General features: G+C 46.9%; 1 protein-coding gene and 1 pseudogene across 1 annotated transcript in view; both read left to right on the plus strand.

The window, feature by feature from the left end:
* The window catches only part of PID1 (phosphotyrosine interaction domain containing 1), a 263,492-nt gene that overhangs the window by 180,998 nt on the left and 61,404 nt on the right, over positions 1–21,090 (plus strand). The gene's annotated exons all lie outside the window — the stretch shown is intronic.
* LOC142425004 (U1 spliceosomal RNA) lies at positions 5,062–5,192 on the plus strand (annotated as a pseudogene).

Raw genomic sequence — 21,090 nt, forward strand, 5'->3', positions numbered from 1 at the left:
AATAAGGGCACACATGTAGTACATCGTGGTGTTTAGAGTGGGGGGACTGTCACTCCCTGAAACTTGTCTGGACTCCACGTCTCAACAGCCTTGAGCAAAATCCTTCCACCCTTTGTACTTCAGGGAAGTCTCCATGGTAAAGCATTGATGACGTGATTAAGGAAGGAAAGAGATGGGAAGTAGGGAGATGCCTAAGGAGTGACATGGGAAGCACACATGCCGTTTAAATGTTTCCAGTTGTGCAATTAGGACCATAAAAAGAAACGGGTGAAAGTAATCTTCACAGCGGGTTTTCTGGAGCCCAATATCTCACCCCACCTAAAGGATTTGTATTTCAGCCTGTCATCAGTAGAAACATTCTTCATATGATATATGACTTGATTGATGTCTTGGGTGTCTTTGCAAAGTTTCCCAGTTGATTCTAATGAACAGCACAAGAATGACCAAAGGGCGTCTCGGTGGCACAGTGGCTAAAGCATTCAGCTGCTAACTCCAAGGGCTGTGGGTTTGGACCTAGCAGCCTCTCTGAGGGAGAAAGGCGTGGCAGTCTGCTTCCATCATGGTTTGCCGTCTCAGAAACCCAAGGGAGCAGCTGCACTCTGTCCCAAAGGGCCGCTGTGAGTTGGCATCAATGTGATGGCAGAGCTCGCCCTATGAATCCCTTACACTGGTTCTGCTTGGTGTCCTTTGTAATAAAGCTGCCATCATAAGCATAGCACTTGCCATCAGTTCTGTGAGTCATTCTAGCAAATTACCCAGCAACTCAAAGAAACAGTAGGACCAAGCAGCTCAGAACTAAGGGGCATCCCAGGGCCCCAAGCTTCAGGCTGGCCTCCTGAAGGGAGAGTTGGAAAACTTCAAATTTATAACCAGCAAGTCAGACGTGAGCCTGCCCTGGGGACGTCATAGCTTGCTACAGCTGGTGTCTAGCAGTACCTATGAGTCCTAGGAGTATAAGTCCTTGGGGATTGGACACTTAGATATGAGGACATCAGCACATTATGCTATGAAGTATCATGCCGGGTCTGACTCACAGAGACCCTCTGTACAATGGAATGAAACGCTGCCAAGTCTTGTGCCATCCTCACAATTGTTTTTAGGTTCCAGTCCCTTATTGTAGCCACTACATATTGCTCACAAGTAATATGAAAAAATATTTTAAAAAACCAAACCCACAGCCATCTTGTCAATTCCAGTTTCCCACACTGTAGGTACATCTTGAAATGAGCAGACAGCAGACATCTTTCTCCTGCATGATGGGGCGGGTTTGAACCACAAACCTTGTGGTTAGCAGCCCAACACTTAACCCATTGCACTCCCTGGGCTCCAAATTACTAACAATAAGGATGTATTAAAAAAACAAGATAGTTGTAAACAACATAACTCAAATATGTCATGTAAGTCAGAGAGTACTTATGATTAGTGTTCGGGAAATGAGATTTTCTTTTTCCCAGCAATAGATATCAAATGTGAATACCAGTAATGGACTACAATATGATGCCTTCATAAGAAAGGAGACCTTTGGAGTGTTAAAAATGATGCCAAAATAGGAATGAAAGCCTAGTGGGGGCAGCGAGTCCTATCTTAGATGAGCTAAGAATATGTGCTGTTCTTTTTTGGATCTACCTGGTCCTGTGGATTTAGCTGGAACTGATGTTTCTTGATCTATAGCTATGCTGGGGGCAGTAGAGTTATGTGCTTCCACATGGGAGACTTTGGTTCGATTCCTGGCCAGAGCACCTCCTGGGCACTCACTTGTGAGTAGAGGCATGCATGTTGCCATGGTGCTGAACAGGACTCTGTGGAGCTTCCAGATTAAGACAAATTTGGGAGAAAGTGTTGCTGATCTGCATCTGAAAATCAACGCATGGAAACCCTGTGGTGCACAAAGGGCTGATCTGCAGTTGTTCCTGGGACCTTGCAGCACCAGGCTGGGACTCCTTCCTTGTGATGGGGGGACACCACACGCAGGGGCTGACTTGGCGGCCCTTACCAACAACCTCTCTGTGCCAGGCTCAGTGTTTTACAGACACAGCCTGCTTCAGAACTCAAGACCTACTGGGAGAAGACAAACTTCATCTGCTTTCTAGCTTTCTCTGGAGTTCCATCTCCTGCCCCGTAACTGGGATAACGGTCCACATGGGGCTGGGATTTTGTGAGAATTGCAGACAAATGATTAACTCACAGCTCACCCTAGCTTACTATCCTGGGGTCAGAAGTCACCCCACTCCCTCCAGGTGGTCACTGTCCCCTGGAGTAGATCTGGGTGTTTCATGCAGGCAACCACGCTCCTCACAGGTGGTCAGGAGTCAGGCGTGACCTTGAACAACTCAAAGAGCTGATGCAAGCACCCTTACACATCATGCTTCTTTGCTTTGCTTTCTCTCATGGCATCAAATCTGCAATCCAAGGAGAGTTATGCCAGCCTCACTTGTGCTGTTTCTTTCTGCCCGGAGGGGAGGGTTTGAGTGTAACCTTGCTGAATCAGTTATTCAACTTTTAGCTGCCAGCCCCTGGAAGGAACCCAGAGTTGCCATTGGAATCCCCCCACTCCCTGGAGCTCCCAGGGGTTCTTCCTCGCCCCCCAGGTGCTGGTTTGAGTGAAGTAGTCCCAGATCTGATTGGACTGCAGGTTAAAGGAGGTGCCTCCAACTCACCCCTCCCCCATTTATGGAAACACCTCCCCGATTTTCCAAGGCAGAGTGAAGTCCAGCAGAAGCTTGTGGAGGTTGTGAACCCTCTTGCTATTGGAAAGTCCACTGGGTAGAAGCATCCATCCCCTTGGGCCCTGGTGACCACCAATCTAACCAACAGGATCTCTGTGGGGTCTTAGAGCTTCAGCGCTCCACATTTGATTCTGTGGTGGTGGTGGTGGTGTGTGTGTGTGTGTCTGTGTAACTACGCTTCTTACACTCTTCTTACACTCTTATGCACTCTATCACGCTTACCCAGGCACATTTCCAGAAAATCCCCAACACACACACACACACACACACACACACACACACACATACCACACCCCCCCAAGTTGTCATCCAGAGGGTTGTTGTTGATAGGTACTCTTGAGTTGGCTCCGACCCAGAGTGATCCTTTGGACAACAGAGGAAGTACTGCCTGGTCCTGGGCCATGCTCACAATGGTTCCTGTGCCAGAGCCCATTGTTGCAGCCACGGCGTCAATCCATCTCCTTGAGGGCCGCCTTCTTCTTCACTGCCCCTCTATTTGACCAAACATGAGCTCCTTCTCCAGGGACTGGCCTCTCCTGACAACATGTCCGAAGTGTGTAAAACCAAGTCTCCCCATCTTTGCCTCTAAGAGGCACTCTGACCATGCTTCTTCCAAGACCGATTGGGTTGTCCTTTGAGCAGTTCGTGGGACTTTCAATATTCTCCAGCACCACAATTCAAATGGATCAATCCAGGGAGTGGTTAGGGCAAAAAAGAGCCCAACAGGATTTAACAACACTCTGAACTAGAAACAATATGCCCTATAAGCAAATGTGCTTTTGTTGTTGTCATTCTTTGTGGCCCTAGAGTAGTTTTCCACCCTAGAGCCTCCCTAAAATGTTCCCACAGGGTTTTCTGTAGGACCAAATCATTAAGTCTTCCTCCCAGGACTGGGTGGGTGGGTTTGAACTGCCAACCTCTTGGAAAAAAGGCAAGTCCTTAGCTGGTACGCCACCAGGCCTCTTCTAGATCAGGAGAACCAGGCCCAGAGAGACTTGAAGCCTTGCCTCAAACCCAGATTTATTAAGGGCCCTGGTGGAGCAGTGGTTAAGTGCTGGACTGCTAACTCAAAGGTTGGAGGTTCAAACCTCCCAGCTGCTCTCTGGGAGAAAGACCTGGTGATCTGCTTCTGTAAAGATCATATCCCAGGAATCCCCATGGGGTAATGCTCCGTGGGAACAACTCAGTGACGCGCACACGGCAGCATGATGTGTGTCATTGCCCTTGTGGAAACTATCTTCAGTGTTCTCTCCTTGTCACACGCAACATGCAACATTCAATGCAAATGTCCAGTGTAGAAGTATGTTGTTTCTCCCAGGCCCCGTAGCTAAGGCACCATAGAGAAAGGTTGATCTCTTGTTAGCTGCTGTTGTGTCACCTACCAATTCCTGGTGACATCGTGCACCATGGAAACAGCCCATTGTGCAATCCAGTTTTCATTGGCTAATTAATCTCCAAGATTTTCTTCTTAATCTGAGTCTAATAGCTCCGCTGAATCCTGGTTGGCATCTTAACAACACTCAAGCTCCTCCTTGTGGACAGACAGTGGGTGACTATGCACTGGGAATTGAACCCGGGTCTCCAGCTTGGATGATGAGAAGTCTACCAGTGAACCACCATCGTTGTTGCCGTGTGCCCTTGCATTGATTCCTGCTCACAGGGACTCGATAGGATAGGATCTCCTAACTTGGAGTCTTCACAGGGGCTAATCACCAGGTATATTCACCACAGAGCTACACCTGGACCACCATGAAAACAAAAGCCCCACTGCTGTGGAGTCTGTTTTGACTCGTGGTGACCTTATAGGACAGAGTAGAGCTAATCCCTAGGGCTGTTGAGACAGCACATCTTTGCAAGAGAGATAGCTTCATCTTTCTCCCAAAGAACATCTAGTGGATCCAATGCCCACCAGACCTCCCCCTGAGCTACCACTAGGCCCGGAGACTCCTTGGCAACTAGATACAGCATTTTTGCATAGATCTGGCTACTCAATGGGCTCGTGGTCCTTGGAAACGTACAATGGTAATTAATGATGTACCATAGGAGCCCTGGTAGTGTAGTGGTTGGGAGTTGGACTTCAGTAATCTGCGTGGTTGGCAGTTCAAAACCACCAGCAGCCCCAGGGGAGAAAGACTAGGCTTTCTATCTCGGAAACCTATAGGGTGTCAATATGAGTCAGCATTGACTCAATGGCAGTGAGTTTTTGTGTTCTTTTGGTTTTTGTACAGGTGCATGGTGGCAAACAACAGTGAACGTACTGTGGACTTCCCAAAGAACAAATAAATCTCTGATAGAATAATCATGGCCCAAATGCTCCTTAGATGTGCAGATGGCAAGACTTACTTGGCAGGGGAGACACCATGGCCATTGCACTTTGGGTGTGCTGACCCCTGCGATTTCCCCAAATGCGGGAAACTCGACTGCATAATTTGTGGTAGTGGGGGACTGCATTCGCGCTCTCCCCCTGTACAAAAGGAAAAACAAGAAGAAAGAAAGATGTGCAGATGGCAAGACTTCTTCTCACTTCCTTTGGGCATGTTTTCAGGAGAGACCAGTCCTTGGACAAGGACCTCAGGCTTTCTAAAGTGAGAGGGGCAGTCAGAGAAAAAGAGGAAGACCATCAAGGAGAGGGATTGACACGGTGCATATAATGGTCTCAAACATAACACTGTGGGGATGGCGCAGGACCTGGCCGCGTTTTGGTCTGTTGGGCCTCAGATTGCTGGGGGTTGGGGTTGACTTGAAGGCACCTATCAACAACGTAGGTGACCATGAAGGACACCATTAGTACTTGCTGGATGAGCTCACGCGGTTTGGAATCCAGTGCATTTATACTTACAGATCAATACAAATTTGGCTGTTCAAAATGGGCTTACTGCCCCTCTCTAGCATTTTACCACGGAGCCAGGTCTTTAAGTGCCTCAGGTTGGTTGTGGCATGTGCTGTTCACATCGAACATTTCCTGGAAATGCTTACACTGCTAGCCGGGCCCTGTCAGGCCGATGTAGGGCCTCCTACCACTGTATGCACCGGGAACACTCAAAGGCAATTTAATGGGAAGTCTGCCTACCACGTCAGCTGAACCTTCCAACCCGTGGCTGCAGCAGGCGATTCATATTTCCTTCTTTCATCTCTTATTAACTGAGTCAGATTCAGTTGGCAGTGTTGTTTCCAAGGAGGCTGTGGATGGTTAAATGAGACCACTGTTTCTAGAGTCTTGAGACTTGTCGAAGAGATAATCAAGTCAGTTAAGGTGGATTGACTTGGACACTGGAGTAAAAAAGTTTAACAAGGAATAGCGACATGATAAGGGATGGTAATTTCCATTCTTTGACATTCCAGAGGTGGCCCATAGAAGCATGGCCAAATCACCAACCTGGATGCTTCTTGGTTCATTAAAAATCTAATAGGGATTCAAGGTACTGGGTGGTTAGCACAGTGAAGCACTTGGCTACACACCTAAAGGTTGACGGTTGGGATGAACTTGGATGAAAGGCCTGGTGATCTAATTTCAAAAGACTGCAGTCATCCGAACCCCGTGGAGTCCAGTTCCACTCTAAAACAAATGTGGTCGCTGCTATGAGCCAACTCAACTCTCCATCAACTGATCTGATTTTGGCTAGTCTAACACACGGGCTTTTTGATTGCCCAGACTCCACTCCGACATGTGCTGACAAAGAGAGAGCTCCTCTATCGGGTCCTGGGTTCTCTGTTCTGGCCATCTGGCTACTCTGACCATCATCTGCTGGGAATTTTCTTTCCTGGAATTTCTGAAACTGGTTGGGGACCCAAAGTGGAAATGACAGGCATGTCTTTTTAGATTCTGTTTTTATTTGAAAATGGCTCTTATCACCTCTGCCTTCTAGAAAACCACCCCTCTTCACTTTAAGAGTTAGGGAGGGGCATTGAGCCGTGGGCTAACCCTGACCTTGTTGAGCCCTGACTTGAAGGAGAAGGGCACCCTCGAAGGGTTATGCACCCTGGCCCTCTGCGTGCACGTTGCAAGCACCATGCTGTCAGCATGGCCCAGCCTGTGTCCTTCAGGGCCCCTGCTTTGCTCTGCCCCTAGCACCTTGACTCTAATTGGTAGGCAGAGGCTGCCACGACAGACACTCCAGATGACAGCATGTTGAGGGTGCAGTAGTTATATAGCCTGTTGTCAATTTGAGCGGTGAAAGTGAAGGGGTGGAGTTTAGCCTGTCAATCAGGTCGCAGCTTAAAGACCTCATTTGGAACTGCTAAGGAGATATATAGCTCGCTGAAGACGGGACACACATTCCCTGTGAGACATTACTGACCTTAATGCAGCTACACTGATGCAGCAAGAACTCAGAGAGCTGGAGAAGCCACGTGGGGACCCATGCCAGCGCTGAGATGCTTACACTGCCACTGGATCCAGAAGACTCTCCAATTGACAGCATAGGACTTTGCTGCCACTGGCTTGTGATCCTTCTTCCTTTATTTGGTGTCATTTCATGTGCTGTGTGAATCTGAAGAAGAATTTATAGACTGGTAACGGATATATGGGTTAATAACAAATTTATGGACTTGACCTGGACTGGGCTGGATGTTTTCTTAATGTGCAATGACTCTTCCATATAAAGTTCTCTCTCATACACATATGAGTGTGTATATATGGATTCGTTTCTTTGTCTACCCAGACTCACACATAGGGGTTCCTTTCCCCCGGATTCGATTAAGGTGACAGAAATGGATGAGAGGGACTCAACTTTTTCACTCTCTGATGCAGATGACAAATAGAGGCAGCGCCAGAAATAGCGCTAAGCTGCTTCTCTAATCAGTCTACACTGTCTCTTTCTGGGAGAAAGACCATTGGCTCCACGGAACGTGTTTCCTGTGCTGACTGTGGGCGCTCCTATGGGAGAGAGATTGAGTGGCTTATCACAAAACCATTGTCTGGAAGAAATAAGAGACTGTCTGTTCCCATAAAGATTTATAGTCTTAGAAACAATATATATATGTATATATGTGTATATATGTATATGTGTATATATATATATATATATATATATATATATATATATATATATATATATATATATACACATACTTCCTGTGCGTTGGAAACTCCTGTGACAATGGGTGTGCTTTTTTTCATTTTGTTTTTGATAAAATAATCCCCTAAGGAGTCCTGGTCTTGTAGTGGTTAGACATTGAACTACTAGCCCAATAGTCAGAGGTTCAAACCCACCAGCCACTCTATGACAAAAGCTATGAAAGCCTGCTTCTATAAAGATTTACAGCTTTGGAAACTCTATGAAGCAGTTCTGTTCTATTCTTTAAGGTGGTTATGAGTTGGAATCTACTCCATGACAGTTGGGTTGGTTGTTGGGTTTGAAGTTATCCACTAGTTCAGGCATAAGCACTGAACTAGATTGGAAAGAAACCATCTCTGTCTAGGTCTTAACCTCTTCAGCTCTTGATCACCTTCTTACCTTCAAGATCCAAATTACTGGGTCCTGGGCTCTGTATTAGTTTCTCATTGTTGCTAAAAACCATTTGCACAAATTTATTAGTATAAAACAATACCAGTTTATTATCTGACTGTTCCGGGAGTGAAGAGACTGAAATGACACTCAGTTAGTTAGAATCGGAGCCCTGGCAGTGTGGTGGGTTATATGTTCGTCAGAAGTTCGAAGCCACAAGCTGCTCCACAGGAGAAAGAGGAGGCTTTCTACTCTTGTAAAGAGATACAATCTCAGAAAGCCACACAGGCAGTTCTACCCTGTCTATGGGGTCAGTAAGTGTGTTAGTCTAGGTACATTTGAGAAACAAATCCACAGAAACACATATGTATAAGAGAGTTTTTATAAAAGGTAAGTGCGCATCAAGAAAATATTCCCACCCCGTGCTGCCCAAGCCCACAAGTCCTACATTAGCCCATATGTCTGACACCAATCCACAAAGTCCTCCTCCATCTCACAAAACAGACACAATGATGCCGACTGCAGGAGGAAAGCCATATTCGTGAACATGTAAGCACCTCAGTACTGGCAGGAGTCTCCACACAGCTGCTCCAGCACCCAGGGCTACATCAGGGGAGGTCCATGCGGCTTCTCCTCAGGGATGTCTTGCAGGAAGTGAGCCTTGCCAGCTGAAGCAGGGAACTGGCTAAGGCAGCTGCACCCTGGTGAGACCATCAGAAAGCAAGATACTCGAGAACTAGAAAGGCAAGGCTCACGGAGCCAGTTATCTCTCTGCCCTTCAATTAACCCCACATGTGTTTATCAGCCAGGTTGGCACAATAAATTTTAACTGTCTCATTAAGTGTCAGCTTATGACTCCATGGCAGAGAGAGAGGGAATTAAAATCAAGGTGTTGGCAGCTCTGAAGTCCCTATTGGAGTTGGAACTGACTCCACAATACCTAACAACAACAAGGACAATATCAATCAGTCAAGCCACCAACCGATCAATCAGTCAGTCAATCAATGTGAGACTTTCTTAGCCCAGAGATAGACCTTCTAGGGAGGAAGTCAACATTCCAGGCCCTGGAGAAATAGACCTTCTTTGCAGGCGGAAGGTTAACTCCCATGTGGAACATCCATGTCTATCATCCTGCTGCTCTCCAATACCATTTAAATCAGCCACTAATGTGCTTACTACAAATGCACGCTAGCTTCTCCTTACTTCTGTCAGCCTCTTTCTTCATACATATTCAGCTCAGGGCTCCTTGGGACCTTCTGCTAGAAGCCAAGTTCTCAGTGCCCTGCCTTCTGGAATTAACTTTTCCTGTCTCAAAATGATCTGTGCCACAGCCAGTGGGTATAAATTTACCCACAAAAAGGGCTCGGTAGGAACACCCCCAGCTGCTGTGGGAAAGGAGGAATTTGAAGTGGAGAATAAAGCAGGCCTCCGTGTGTGGCGCTGTGTTGAGCTGACCCGGCCTCATGGGGGCCCTGTGTGTAACAGAAGAAGCGACCCGGTTCTGTGCCACTTTCATGATCATAGGTGTGCACAGGTTCATTCTTGTGGTCACTGGACCATTTGAATGCCTTCCCGGCCACCAGACTTACAAACAATAACCTGCTATGATCCAGAGAGACGTGCAATGGAAGTTGATTCACCAGGCTTTGCTTCCTTGTCTGTCTGAGTCTGCAAGTTCAAAACAAAATCCTGATTCCCAGTAGAACTGCCCCCACGGGTTTCCGCATCTGTAACTCTTTATGGGAGTAGACCGCTTCAACTTTCTCCCACAGAGTGGCTGAGACTTTGAACCACTGACTGTACAGTTAACACCTCAATCTGCTGCACAAGAGCTCTTGAAAGTGGTGACAAATAAAGGCGTTCCTTTGAGGACGAAGGTGCACCTGACTCAAGCCCTGGTATTTTTGCTCACCTTCTATGCATAGGAAAGTTGGACATGGGATAGGGAAGCTGAAGAAGAGTGGATGATGTGAATGAGGAGGGTGCTGGCGAAGAATATTGGAAGTGCCATGGCCTGCCAAAAGAAGCAGCACATCTGCCTGTCAGGAAGTACCACCAGAACGCTCTTTGGAAGTCAAGGTGGCAAGACGTCTCATGTACGTTGGACGTGTTGTCAGGAAAGACCAGATCCCGGGGAAGGCCATCATGCATGGTCAAGTGGAGGGCAGTGAGAAACAGGAAGGTCCTTGAGAAGATGGATTGACATGCTGGCAGCAACAGTGAGGTAAGCATAGGAACAGTTGTAAGGATGGTACAGACGCGGCAGTGTTTTGTTCGGTTCCACAGAGGGTGGACTTGACAGCACCAATCAATACTACCGCCTGTTGTGTTGGTAAGCCTGTTGATATTGGAAATACCACTCACCTAGCCTCCAGCACCAAGCCACCCCAGGACAGCAGAGTGAAAGACAAGTGATGGCGGAAAAGGGATGGCACCGTGCACACTGCGGCAGACAATCGCCTTAGGATGATCTCCTAAAATGTGTTCGTGGTAGAACTGTACAAACATTTCACAAAAATCTTTCTAGTTCCTGAAAACCTCATTGCTATTGATCAAACCCATCCCTACGCATAGCAACCTTCGAGCTCAGAGGAGAACTGCTCTGTGCCCACTCTCCCAAGTATAACCATGATGGAAGTTGACTGCCACGTTGTTGTGTTCCGCACAGAGAAACCAGTGGGTTCAAACCTCCCAGTTCTCGGTGTGCAGCCAAGTGCTTTAACCACTGTGCCAGGATTCTCAAGGGTTCCTGAAATGCCCTGCATAAGCCAGCTTCCCAGGTGCAGCCACAATGCACGGGCAGGAGCCAGACCCTCTGACGGTTTGCTGGGGCAGAGAGCAAAAAAGCCCTTAGCATCCGTCCGCTTCAGAGAAACGCAACAGAGCAGAAAGCCACAAAATGATGATGGGGCTTCAGTCGAGAAAAGAAACCAAGAAAACTGGGAGAAATTTGAACACGGAGAGAGCAAATTGCCTGAGGCTGCCAAGGAAAATAGTCTGCTCATGTCTTGCTCCTCTGAATATGCAGCCTGTGGTGCAAACAGCAGGGGATGGCTGGCCCAGAAAGAATAAGGGACAGAGATTTGGAAGGTCCTGTGGATGTCATCTCAGGAAAAGGGGAGCGATTAACCAAACCCTTAACTAGGGCCATCTAGTCAATTTGGAGAAAATAGAGCTGCCCCGTGGGTTTCCAAGGTGCTGTCTTTTGTGGAAGCAGATGGCCTCATCTTTCTCCCTTGGAGCAGCTGGTGGGTTCGAACTACCAAACTTTTTTATGTTAGTGGGTCCCTCATAAAATAGACCAAATCAAAACCACACTCACTGCCTTCCAGTCACTTCTGGCTCAGAGAGACAGGCCCTGCAGTCCAAGGAGACCTGCTCCCATCAGGTTTCCCAATCTGTCCGTCTTCGCAGAAGAAGAATGTGGCATCTATCTCCCTCCGTAGGACTGGGGTGGGGGGGGAGTTGAACCTCAGACCTTTTGGTTCAGAGCCCAGTGCTTGACCCGCTGTGTTAGCTTGACTCTTCTTATGTACAAAATGATATTTTTTCTGTGGAAGGGCAGGGACGGAAGGGAGGAAAACCCTCTGCTCTTGCAGGCGAACTTTGCCCTGAGACGTATTATTATTTTCTCGATGTCTCCTTCCCCAGCCCCTGGAAAGAGTAGTTGCTATGTGCTTCTCCACGAAGCCTATGTTTCTTCTGAAATAAAAAGCATCTGAACCTAGTGGGCCTTTATAATGGAATAAGTGGAAGCCGTTTAAGAATGTTTCGGAGAGATGTAACGATATAAGTCTGTGTGACCTGCCTGGAAGAAATGCCTGGCGATGGCCTTCTGAAAGCAGTCAGTGACAAGCCCATGGCTCACAATGGTCCACTCAGCCATCTATCCTGGGGATGCTTTAGGGTGGAGCAGCATTTTGATCTGTTGTGTGTAGGGTGGTCCTGAGTTGGGACCCAACTGGGCAACAGCTAACTAGAAACAGCAGCACAGAGAACATGGAAGTCTTATCCTCCCCGTGGCCCCCTCTTGCATGTTTAGTTAATCAAGACATCTCTTTCCCTTCCTTTTATCTTTGGTAATTTCTCCAGAGGCTCTGATGGAGCCTAGAGAGTAAGCTCAGCTCTCTCCTCATCTTACAAATGAGGAAATGGGCCAAAGGAAAATATAGGCTGTCCAACATTCCCTGCGCAGAGAGATGGATGGGTCGGAGATGGTATCTTGGTGCTTTGTTCTGAGATCTCCAGCCCCTATCAGCCGGACTGCTTGCATGTTGTACAGTGCAGGCCCATGCTTCAGTGGCTCTGCATAGCAAAACTGCCCTTGGATCTGAAGCCCATATTTGCATTTCTGAGGCTTAAGAGCTTTTGTAACTAGAGCTGTGTCAGTCTGGGTTCTCTAGTGAAACAAATCAGGTGACATTTGTATGTGTCTGCATATGGAAAGAGATTCATATTAAGAAATAGCACCTACAATTGTAGAATTGGCTAAGTCCAGGTCAGTTCAAGGCCGTGTAAATTGGGAGCTTCTCTTGACTCCGGTTACTGCCAGGGCTGATGACTAGGAAACAGGAAGATGAAGCAAAAAGGCCACAGGCTGGTGGATGCTGACGTGAATAAATCCAAGGTCGGCCGAATGGACCCAAGGTCAGCAGTCTGTTGATGGCTCATGAGATGGCAGGTGATTTCACAGGAGGTTGATGAACCAGATGCAGAATCCAAATGCCATAGACAGTGAATTAGCTACCATGCAGTGGCAGTCTACACTGAGTAGAGCACACCACTCTCACCCTGAGTAAATCCTTCCTCAAGTGTATCAAGGCTGTGACCTTGATACAATGAAGGAGATGGCACTCTACTCTGTTCTTCCCACAACCCCTTGGCTGCTCCACAGAAGGTCCCATCATGTCGTTAAACCCACTCTGCTGGATCACATTGTAGGAGAACCCTGACCTCCCCAAGTTGACATAAAATCTTAATGATCTGAGAGCTTGACCACACAGATCTTTCGACTCTAATGTCAGGTACGTGGTATTCTCCATCAATCTTGGAGAAAAGTCTAAAGACTTCCCATTTGGTTTGTCCTTGCCGTTGGGGCCAATGTAGTCCTCATGCTAGTCCCTTCATTCACCTCGGTGGTAAGAAGATTGAGGAAAGCTTTAGGCAAAGAAAGAGAAACTTACGAATGTACTGTATAGTGAACAAGGGTGATGAAAAAAAAAGGTCATTCTACAAGTAGACCTGGCGGTACCGTGGCCTGGGTGTTGAATGCTAACTGCAAGGTTGAAGGTACAAATCCGCCATCCACTCTTCAGGAGAGAGATGAGGCTATCTGCTCCCATAAAGGTTCATAGTCTCAGACAGTCTAGATAGAGGTCACTGTAAGTCAGGATCAAATGGATGGCCCTGAGTGGGTTTTGGTAGTGCAGTGGCTTAAGCACTGAACTGCTGGCCTGCTGATTGGTAGTTGGAAGCCACCAGCTGCTCCATGGGAGAGCTATGTAGCAGTGGTGTTGTAGCAGTCTTTTCTCTATAAAGATTGGAAAGCTGTTGGAGTGGCTCTACGTCCTAGAGGGTCTTCCCGAGTCCCTCAACTTGGTGGCAGTGAGTTAAGACGAATAGATGCTGGCCGTTGGAAACTCTTCCTAATTATGCTTGCACACAGAATCTCACTCTCCAGCATGCTATTTTACTTCCTCCGCATTATATTTGACACTGGCAATTAAATTAATCCTCTTGGCAGGCAGAAAAGCTCTTCGGGCCATCGATCTCATTTTCATGCTTTGGGTGGTAGTAAATAGGAAAGAAAGAAACACAGTGACTTCAAATTAAAGGCATATATCCCTCCCCGCACCCCCGTGACCACAAATGCAACCCAGACAGCAGTGTTAGCGATGGTATCCCACGTTGATATGTTCAGATATTTGGTTAAAATATGCGGGCTCTTGATTTATATCTCATCTGATTTGCATCCATACGTTCAAGGTTCAGCGTTTCTATCTGGGTCCAAACTGTAGCGCAGTGGGCTGGGTTTCTGGAAACACCACAAGGCAGTGGCTTTCAGAACCAGAAATGCATGTTCTGACAAGTTAGGAGGCCAGATGTTCAGCTCTGGGTGGGAAGGCTTGCTCTTTCTCTCAGCTTTGGGGAAAGGTTAAACTTTCCTTGTAGCTTCTGTTTCTTGGGTCCTTTGAGATCTCACCAGGCATCCATCCCCCTCCCTAAGCCCCACCCCCAGCACTGCTTTCTTGCCTGTTTGCTTGTTCCATCTGTTTGTTTGTTTGTGCTTAATAGCTCAAGAGACACCCCCTGCACTAAACCTGCTGCAGCGGTAAAGCAAAGAACACGCGTTTCCAAACAGGATGAAAACCACAGTTCCCTCCACCAGAGTGTGCCCGGCAGACACTACGTCCGTGGTCCTCTCTCGACAAGGTCAAACTTCTCTGAGACTGTCCACCGGCCCTTGTACCGTCCGCGCACTTCACCTTCCAGGGAGCCTTCTCGCGGGAGGCCAGCAGAACCTTATTTCCATAAACACTCCACGGCAGACTCCGGTCTCCACAGTCCCTGAAAGGCTTCATTTTCTCATAGCCATGGTGGACTTCAAGCCGGGCTGTTTTTGGAAGACAGGTTTTATTTTTTAATCAAACACAGGGCGACCTTAGCAAGCTATTTTCGCAGCTGAGATCCCAGCACGGACAATTTATGGTGTGTTTCATATGTTCATACTCTCCTCTCCTCCTTTGATTTTGTTTATTTTTCATGACACCTCTGAATGCCCTCTTGTAAGCTGGCCCCTTGTCTCCAGATCCAACTGTGGAGTGGGGTTGTTACACAAGGGCACATTGCAGGGATCTGTAGTGAGGGGTTAAAAGACACAGTTCAGAAATGATTATTATTACTGCTTTTTTTTTCTCTCCACTGACCAAACATATGCGTGCTGTTTTTCCTCCCATGGAGATAGAAGCCAGGCTTGGATTTCCAAAAGCTCAGCATCCTTGGGACTCCTTGATATTCTGATGTCCCTCCTGGTCCTCCTCAGCTGGTCATTCTACTCCAGCTGAACCACTAGGAAGCAAAGATTCAGAGCTCTAGAGAGGGGCGCCCTCAAGACCTTCAATTGTGCCATGAGTCAGAGGTGTAATCCCAAAGCTGCCTTGGTGGTCTGGCATATGGTCAACTTGCAGTGAGATGACTCAAGGGGGTGAGCTCCTCGTGCCTTTCTGGATGACATCTCAGGGGAGATTGCTCTGCAGTGAACCTCTGCGTGATGCCCACTAGTGGTCTTCTCTCCCTTTAGCAGAGATCTGACCTCCCAAACAGATGATGTACACTAATATCAACACTGTCCTCAAGGGCCAGACCCCTTGGTCCAAGATAATGAGGGCATAAAGGACTACATTCTCCAATGCTGGCATGTTAACTTCCTAACTAAATTCAAATCCATCACAGTTTTTTTTAGAGAGCACAGGAGGTAAAATGCAGACATTTTCGGAGACCCAATCTCTAAATGGTTGTGCGCTTACATGTTGAAGTGCAGCTTTAGCATGTTACAAAGTTTCCATACAGTTTAGAAGCCTGGAAGTCCAAATTCTGAATGCTTCTTACAGAGGAAGTCTTTTTCTCTGAGAGCTTTCTGGTTCTAGAAGGTTCCCAGCACAGGAACTCCAGATCCAAATGATGTCTTCTGATCAGAATCTTCTTTCTTGGTGGTCGAGGGTTCATCAGATCCCATATCTCAAAAGCAAGGGACTCAAGATTCAACCTAATGCCATCGATTGTATCCTGGCCTGTTAACCTAGTTGCAACTAATCCTACCTCATTATTATCATTAAAAAAATACCAAACTCACTGCCATCACATAGATGCCAACTCAAGGTGGCTCTATTAGAGGTAGAACTGACTCTATTTGAGGTATTAGGGTAGAATTGCCCCTGTGAGTTTCTGAGGCGGTAACTCTTTACTGGAATAGAAAGCCTCATTTTTTTCTCATGTAGCCCCTAGTGGTTTCAAACTGCTGACCTCATGATTAGCAGCCAATGCATAACCACTATGCCACCCAGCCCCATTAACAACTCATAGAGTGTAGGATTTACAACCTGTAGGATAATTATACCAGATCACAAAACAGAGGATAATTACATAATTCTGAGACTCACAGGAATCATGCAGTTGACATCTACTTTTATGCTTTAGCCAGGAATTGAACCTGGGTCTCTGACACAGAAAGTGCAAATTCTGCCACTAAACCACCAGTGCATGTTAGGAAAAAAAGGAGACTTAGCTTATCAACAATTAATCATCTAATCCTTATGAGTATTGTGAACATCCTATGCTATGCTTACAAGATTTTCTCCTGGGTTAAGAGCCTCACACAGGATGGTATAATTATTATAGCTTAGTTTCATGTTGTACGTGTGCAGAGCTGTCTTATTCCTCATATAACCTCAGAACTTGGAAGTCAAAGCTGGGAAAACCAAGTCCATAAGGAAAACCCAGTCAGTCATTAGTGAACATTTCAAAGTGAAGGATAACTTTGTGGCTTTAATTCCAAGACTGACTTATGAGGATGCCCATGTTCAGAACAAGCTTTATTTGGTCTGTATTCTTCAGGACAGGACTGGTGAAACAGTGAAACAGCAAATGTTAGGTAGTATAAGATCAGCTTGTAGCACCTACAGATTCAAGTGCCTTTATATGAAGGGTTCCCGATCTAAAAAGAAATTTGCTTATCAATGCAAGGAAATCCATTCATATGGTAATTTCCAGCAAGCCTCTATTCACTTTCTAATTCATTCCTCCCAATAATGGAATTGTAATTGGATTTCTGAAGCAACTTGCAAAGAAAGCAACTTAAAAGTGACTTGTTAATCAGAAATTACTCCACATTTGTGCAATAAAAAGTGAGACGATGCAGCCTTTGTTTCAAAACGCAAAAATAGCCACTTTTCTAAATGTTATAATTCGAGGGAGGCTCGCCTACCACAAGGAGGTGTGGGTACACAGTGGTCAGAGCGAGCCTCTGTTAACCAAAAGGCCTGCACTTTGCATCTGGCTGCTGCTCCCCTACTCCATCATTTCCTCAGAAGAGGAAGCAGTCTGCCTTGATAAATATTCACTGCCCTGAAGACCCTGCGGAGGCACTGCACTTTGTCCTATAGGGTCACTAGGAGCCAGAATTGATTACTGGAGGTTTAGGTTTGGTGTGGTGCCTACCAGAACACAGAAGCACAGGGTTGCTTTAAAGTCTGCTATTAGAGAATGTGAACGAGCCTCCTTTGGTGGCAAGCACATTCCTCTCACCTTGGCCTTGAGAAGCAAAGCCCTAATGTAGAAGTAACTTCAGAAGGCCTTAATCTTTTAAAAAGTATTTGTCTGTCTAAAAGAAGAGACTAGGGAGGAAAGGAGGAGAGTGGAAGTGAAGCCCTTTCGGCTTTTTGAAGTGGACAGGGGAGGCATTATAGCTGCATAATTCACTAGTTGTATAGGTTGCTCATACCACTTTCTTCCTATAAACGATTTGCGTGAGAAATGGGGAAAGGTTGTCAAGGATGTCATCCTACTTGAATCCAGGCTCATGGAAGTAGCAGTCAAGAGACCAAATGACACATTGCATTTAGTAAATCTGCCACGCCAGACCCCTTTATAGTGTTGGAAAGCAAAGATGTTCGTTTCAGAAATAAGGGATGCCTGCCTGACCCAAGTCATGATATGTTCATTTGCCTCATATGCATGTGAGGGTTGGACCTTGATAAGGATGGCTGAAAAAAAATGGGTGCAGTGGTGTTGGTGAAGAATATTGGCAGTACCACAGATTGCCAACGAAAAACACAAACAGAACTGTCTTGGAAGAAGTACAAGCAGAATGCTCCTCAGAGCAGTGGCTCTCAGCCTCCCCCGTGTCGCAACCCTTTCAGACAGTTCCTCATGTTGTGGTGCCCCCCCCAACCTTATATTTATTTTCCCTGCTATTTCATAACTGTAATTTTGCTACTGTTATGAATCGTAATATAAATATCTGTTATGATGTATTTTCATTGTTACAAATTGACCACAATTAAAGCATGGTGATTTGTCACAAAAATATGTCATTTTTATAGTGAAATACTTATTTCTAATGACAAATAAATGAAATTTTGTCGTGAAGCATGGTGTAGCATGGGTAACATGTCTTCATGCCGGGTCCTCATAGGTGGGCGGATCTGCATGTGGGCGGACCCGCCTGGAGACGGATAGAGGAGTGGTGTCTCAGTTCCTAAGACCATTGGAAAGAAGAAAGATATGTTTTTTGATGGTCTCAGGTAACCCCTGTGAAAGGGTCATTCGACCCCCAAAGGGGTCGCAACCCACAGGTTGAGAACCGCTGCCTTAGAAGCAAGAATGGGGAGGCCTTGTCTCACAGACTTTGGACATGTTCTCAGGACAGCCCAGCCCCTGGCAAAAAAAGCTACCATGCTTGTGAAAGTGGAGGGCAGCCAGAAAGAGAAAGGCCCTCAACCAGGTGGCTGGCCACAGTGGCCGCAGCAAAGGGCTCAATGGTGAGGGCGGCGCCGGTCAGGCAGGGCTTCCTTCTGTTGAGCACAGGTTCATGATGAGTCCGAATCCACTTGGCGACTAACAACGCCAAAGCATGGCCTTCGCTACCCTAGGTTTTGCTGTTGCTGTCTTGGATTTTGTTTGTTTCCCCCGATTACGGCTTTTTCACTCGTTGGAGCCCATCAGACTGATTTGAGAAGGAGGGACTCTGCCTTGTTCATCTCCATGTTCCAAACCTTGGTAAGTGTTCAAGTCACAGTCGAAGTTGGTTAACATGAACTTGATTTAGATTAGTTTATGTGGCTGATTCCAGGTTGGTCTGACGTGGATTTTCTGCTTATTGTGGAGCCGACTCTTGTATTTCCTAGGTGATTAAGTGATTTCCTGAAGCATGAAATCAGAAGGGAGACGATGTGACTAGGCCAGCTCGCAGGTGCTCTAACTGTAAGCCGCCTGAGCGAATTCTGTGGGCTTGCGGTCCTTTTCTTCTTTCTGTGTGGGGAGGGGATCTCCTGGACAGCGAAAGGGCTGGGTTGAGTTGGGGAGGGGATCTCCTGGACAGCGAAAGGGCTGGGTTGAGTTGGGGAGGGGATCTCCTGGACAGCGAAAGGGCTGGGTTGAGTTGGGGAGGGGATCTCCTGGACAGCGAAAGGGCTGGGTTGAGTTGGGGAGGGGATCTCCTGGACAGCGAAAGGGCTGGGTTGAGTTGGGGAGGGGATCTCCTGGACAGCGAAAGGGCTGGGTTGAGTTGGGGAGGGGATCTCCTGGACAGCGAAAGGGCTGGGTTGAGGTGGGGAGGGGATCTCCTGGACAGCGAAAGGGCTGGGTTGAGTTGGGGAGGGGATCTCCTGGACAGCGAAAGGGCTGGGTTGAGGTGGGGAGGGGATCTCCTGGACAGCGAAAGGGCTGGGTTGAGTTGGGGAGGGGATCTCCTGGACAGCGAAAGGGCTGGGTTGAGTTGGGGAGGGGATCTCCTGGACAGCGAAAGGGCTGGGTTGAGTTGGGGAGGGGATCTCCTGGACAGCGAAAGGGCTGGGTTGAGTTGGGGAGGGGATCTCCTGGACAGCGAAAGGGCTGGGTTGAATTTGAGGTTGGCATGGTAATTATAGTTCAGATCAGATAGAACTGGGGTCAATCAGATAATAAGCTTTGTCCAGCAAATAGCAATGGGAACTGCTCACGTGTGTTACGTATTTGGGGCGCACAATTATTTCAACCAAATGGGTCTTTCTGTAGAGGACCAGGGGCTACAATCAAACTCGGTCTCCCGATCTCTTGTTTCTTTTTACCTTCTCTACCCTCTGCCCTCGTCTCTCTGTCAGAGAAGGCTTTACTGCTGGCCCCACAGAAATAGAACTTATAGTTGCTGATAGCTGACATTTTCCAGCTGGACAGACAACCATCATTACGGTTGCCTCACAGCTACATTGCCTTTCCCTAGACAGGAGAGCTTCTCTCCTAGATGGAGAGAGATTGGAATCTTTAATATTTCAAGAATGAAGGGGATCGTATTTGGTAATTAATTCTGTATTCCATGCACGCTTAGCATGGCTGCCGTTAATTAATATGCCTCCTAGCTTTGTAAGGATTTCATAAAATAAAACCTGCAAGAAGCGTTCCCGGGTGAAAAGCTTTGGGAAAGCCTTTATGTTTTTACTTAATTAATGTGACAATAAGAATTGCTCACTTCAGAGAAATGCAAGCCTCTAGGGATGGAAGGCTCCTCCCACGGCTTGATGATCTTCCTCCCCGTCAATTCAGGCCTGCTAGAACTAACATCTTAGTAGAGAATTAACCCATCGGGGTTCGATGTTTGAGAGCCAAGTTTAATCTGAGAGCTAGTAGGTTCCAACAGACGGTTTAAACAAGGGTCTTTCAAATGTGTACGTTGGAAGTTGCTACGTGATAACAGTTAATGAGCCTAGCTGCTAATCAAATGGTTCAAGGTTTGAATCCACCCAAAGGTGCCTTGAAAGAAAGGACTGAAATCTGCTTCTGAAACGTGAGCCACTGACAACCGTATAGAGAACAGTTTTACTCCAACAGACGTGGCGTCGCTGGTTCTACCAACTAGCAGAATAAATTGAATGAACGATCGTAAAATCTTTCCTCTCTTTCTCTCCCATGCCTCTGTTTCATGTTTTAATGCCTAACATGGGAAAAATCAAGACGTCTTTTTCTTTAGTCTGTCTTTTACACGGTGTAGTGTGTTATGAATTGGGTTGCTGACCGCAAGTTCAGCAGTTCGAAGCCGACAATCAGTCCACAGGAGAAAGGTGAGGCATTCAATTCCCACAAAGACTTTCTGTCTTAGAAATCCTCAGTAGGCTGTTTGACCCTGCCCTATAGGGTCCCTAAGAGTCGCAATCAACTTGATAGCA

The sequence above is a fragment of the Tenrec ecaudatus genome, chromosome 13 (genome assembly GCF_050624435.1).
Source record: "Tenrec ecaudatus isolate mTenEca1 chromosome 13, mTenEca1.hap1, whole genome shotgun sequence".
NCBI lineage: Eukaryota > Metazoa > Chordata > Mammalia > Afrosoricida > Tenrecidae > Tenrec > Tenrec ecaudatus.